Source organism: Camellia sinensis, chromosome 5 (assembly GCF_055761805.1).
Source record: "Camellia sinensis isolate YWXY chromosome 5, ASM5576180v1, whole genome shotgun sequence".
Classification (NCBI taxonomy): Eukaryota; Viridiplantae; Streptophyta; class Magnoliopsida; order Ericales; family Theaceae; genus Camellia; species Camellia sinensis.
Genome location: NC_138965.1, coordinates 69699360 through 69703751, shown reverse-complemented (window position 1 = coordinate 69703751; position 4392 = coordinate 69699360). Strand labels below are relative to the sequence as shown.

Sequence of the window (4392 nt, the reverse complement as noted above, 5' to 3'; positions counted from 1 at the left end):
TCTTCAAAAACTCTGTTTTTACTTGTCTAAACCATGCCATGATTTGGTCTTGTTGTTGGAAATGAAGTGGCCCTTTTGGTGCCTTAGCCTTGGGTCTATTGGCTTGCATGTTGACATGAGAGTTTGTCCATCATTTTGAGCACTTTTGGTGCTGTTTTGAGGTGAATTAAGGCCTGCACCTTTATCACTTTAAGGCCCTCTTGCATGCTTGTCTCATGTTTGCTACATAATTGTTTCATAAATGTGTAGTCCCATGCTATCTTTATGGTAAATTGGTCCATGTTTGCATCACATTTGCACCTTGCATGCTTAGCATTGCATATTTGTCATGATAGTTCCATAACATTTGCCATGACTTGAATATTTGGCACCATGTTGCATTTGAATCATGTTTACATAACATGCATTGCATTGCTTGGTTTGGGGTGTCAAACCAAGTGTGAGAATCAAGGAACATTCATACTACAAGTGATGTAATGTGCTTTGATTCTCGGTCACCGAGGCCTTTGACTCCGACTTGATAAGGCTTTGGTTCTCATTTTGTTTGTTGCATGCATCCTTACATCGAGTGGCAAATTTGGTCCCTTGGGCTATCATGCACCATTGATGGCTCGAAGATCGAAGGTCATACTTCCTAGAGTTCAAAGCATGATAGGATGTATGACCATGCTCACATATGCCTGAAAACCCCATGCCATGCACTATCTGTTCTCTGTTTGCTGTCAAAACTGTCTCCTGCAGGAAATTTCTGCCGACCAGCAGGATTTAGTGCCGACCGGCAATCACTGAAGTGCCGATGAGTCCAATAACAGCCGGTGGAAATTGTAGAGTGCCGGTGGGAATTCTGTCTGGCCGGTGGTGCTCTGCAGTGTGTAAGGAACCTGCTCCAGGACTTTGGCAATTTTCAGAGAGACAAGGCAGTACAAACAGAGGGGACAGGGGTACGGTACGGGTTTTTCGGGCGAGCCGAGTTCCGAGCATGCATCATTTGCACATCCCGAGGCAGAGGCTGCGGCCACCCTCTTCTTTCTTTTGCATCCTTTCTTTTAATTAATTAGAAATTATGTAATAATTTTATTTGCTTATCCTTTGGGACTGTAATATTTATTTGTACCCTCCGAGTGAGGGCAATTATGTAATAAGGGTGCGTGAGTGTGTGTATGTCTTCCAATCCCCACTTCTTTCTTCCCTTTTATTTACCTGCTTATGATGGTAGATTAGGGCACGTTTAATTTAGCATACCTTATGCTATGCATGTGTGCATCCATGCATTTGTATTGCATGCATTAGGCTCGGTACATCACGCTAACTGCATTTGTACTTCATTTCAAAAATTGAATATGTGATAGTTGATCGCATTTCATATGCCATGCTTAGGTTAGCCGAGCCTATCTAATTGCATCCTGTATGTGTTGCATTAGGCAATTTAACATGAACTAGGACACGCACGTTTTGCTAACTAATTTACTGTTGTGGCACGGAGTACGATGTAAGTATTTACGCTTTAGCATCCCGCATGCGTGTGAGTGTTGCCATGACAGTATGCCTGCCATGCGGCTAAATGCTTATGTGTTAAATTGTTTGAATGCCTGTGGGTGGAGGTTGGATTGTTTGAGTTGGAAAAACTCATTGAAATCCGTGTTTTAGCCTACTTGCGAGTAGCAAATTCCAAAGCATTTTCAAAACAAACGGATATGCAATGTTTCTTTCCAAATTAGGCAATCTAGTCTATACTTGTTTGCTGTGCGCATAACATAGTAATTCAGGGCTAATAAATGGAATAAGGACACGTAATATTTTCAAAATCAGATATCATGGTTAGTAGAGGCCGGTCTTCGGACCGGGCGAAAGGGGGTGCTCATAGCTGACCTTCCCCGATCGTACCCAAGCTCCCGAGCCGAGACAACTCCGGTGATGACGGACATGTGGCCTTCGGCACCGAGTCAGGGTTTCCTAAATTCCCCATAAAAAATATTTAGGTGGCGACTCTGTATCTGGCAAAGCAGTCCATGTTTGGCACTTCTTTTCTAAAAATCTATTTTCTCAAAACGATTTGCCAGATTTGGACTCTTTGGTTCAGATTAAGAACCGTGACACAAATCGAGTCCGAACTGTAGCGAGGTCCCCTTCGCGGACTTATTACAATCAGTAAACTTCCAAATATGAGGGGGTGCCGGAGAGATTCTCTCTGTCTATTTTTAATGTCCCTCCACTGAGTTCTAAAAACACTTCTATAGTGTAGATTTTGATTTTATGTCTAGGAAGAAGGGTTTGAGAGTTTTTGTCTTAGTTTCCTGGATACCATTTTAGATTTTCAACCCCTACAATAGTCTCCTCTTCAAAGTATTGTATACAAGGGAGAAATTAAGGGGTTTAGTTGAAAAAAGCAAAAAGAGGTGCCAATTTGAAATTCTTTTCTAAATTTTTATGGGTAAAATCATAATTTTTTAAAAAATTTCGAGGAGGGGCATTTGTCTCTCTTTGGTCTAGTGTAGATATGCTTCATTGGAGAAACTATAATTCTAATAGAATAGACATGGAAAGTAAAATCATAGTTCATTCTAACAAAAATCTTAAGAACATATAATGTTTAAACACATAAAAACCAAGCGTAGAAGAAATCACAAATACTCACATGATAACACAATTAATATTCTAAGTTTATAAGTTAACTTAATAACCACTAAACTTACTCTGAATACACATTCACTCTCACTCAGATTAATACAAACATAGAAACTATCTACATATGCAGATGCATAATATTCTGTTGAAATGAAAAAATGAAAGCAAACAACATCATATCCGTGTCGGGATGGGGACGTAGAGGAAGTAAGAATAGTAATTAGGGCAATGAATGTCTGTGTGAGAGTGAGAAGGAGGAGAAAAGTAGCTGCAATAGTGGCAATAGTAACCCATATATTTTTGAAGTAATCACACTGCAATGAAGCTACTACTCTGTTCCACCATCTCTTGCAATGAGCATTCACTTTGATGCACTGTCCAGCATAGTAGAACTGCCTTGAAATGATCGTTCCTATACCCAAGTTGTTGAACATAACTGCCACCTCTTCGTCATCACCAAGCCAGTTTTCAAGAACTTCATGGCAACGAAGTTGGGTCACGTCTTCTTTGTAGTTGATAAGTTGATCCATGAAAGACATATAATCGGTGAAATATTTGGGTTTGTCATTGGAGGAATGTTGTTCATAGGCAATGATGTTTCGGAAGAATGTCTATGTCGAATCATTGACTTTAAACTTTGGTATTTTAAAATGACCATATTCAAAGCGTATATCGAGCATGCTGAGGTTGAGCCCATCATTATCATTCTTTACAGCCTTGAGCTTGACACCAGCATCCTAAAGCTCTATCACACACGACATTTTAAAGCAAGTTGTCTGATTCTTCTTTCGGTGGTTATTTGATTCATCTCTGGAAGAGGAGGGAAGACAAACATTATGCACCAAGTCAAGAAAATGCTTGCTTTCAAAGACAGACATATTTTCAAAATCGATTTTGGAAAAGCCAATCCGTTCTGGTAACTTTCCAAGGATAGGTAACATATCCAGCTTCGTGAGGGTGGGGGTGGAGGTAAGATCATGATGAATCTGGTTTGGATTTTGGGTTACTGTCATGCCATAGCTGATGTCATAAAATTCAGATATAACAAAGAATGGAAGTTGGTTTTCAAGTAACATCAAGTCATTGCAAATCTATATTTTCTTCCATGATGCTTTGACTTTATCATCCACATGTGATTGTTGATGTTCATCCTCAACATGAACTCAAACATACCAAGAAGAAACTCAATAACAAAGCAAGCATCATATAGCATCATTTTCACAAATTCATCACTATCGAGGTTGTCAACTGGGTCTGCATAATACTTGCGAGCTCTTTCTTCTAATTTCTTCATAGAGTCTAAATAATCATCCTTATGCAGATTGTTGTTACATTGAAGGAGCAATTCCAAATAATGTTCTTTACGTTTTTCCATAGCAAGTAGTTTAGGTTGACCACGGTGGTAAGGCCCTATTGAAATTAGGATAGGTGTGTATGCCTTTTTATTTGCATTACGCAATCCTTCATGTACCCTGAAGATGCAAGCTACTTCATCGGCCAAAGCTTCTCTTTCTTCAATGTCGATGGTATGTTGTTCCATATTATTATCTATCACATTTGAAGGAAAACGTGATATCACCGACTTAAAACATTTATTTTCTATGCATAGGTAGAAGCAAACATTTTGTTTCACTATAGTGATTTCTGTACGTGATACAAATGTATACAAAAAATTTGGAGGATCCCTTCAAGTCACTGTTTTTGGACTGGGCAGGGCTGTTTCAGCTCATGAAGATCACTACGAGTTCCATTTTGATAATTCAAAAT

General features: G+C 39.3%; 1 pseudogene; it reads right to left on the bottom strand.

Moving 5' to 3' along the window:
* Positions 1 to 2549: 2549 nt before the first annotated feature.
* LOC145791474 (UPF0481 protein At3g47200-like) lies at positions 2550 to 4165 on the bottom strand (annotated as a pseudogene).
* Between the last annotated feature and the right edge of the window lie 227 nt (positions 4166 to 4392).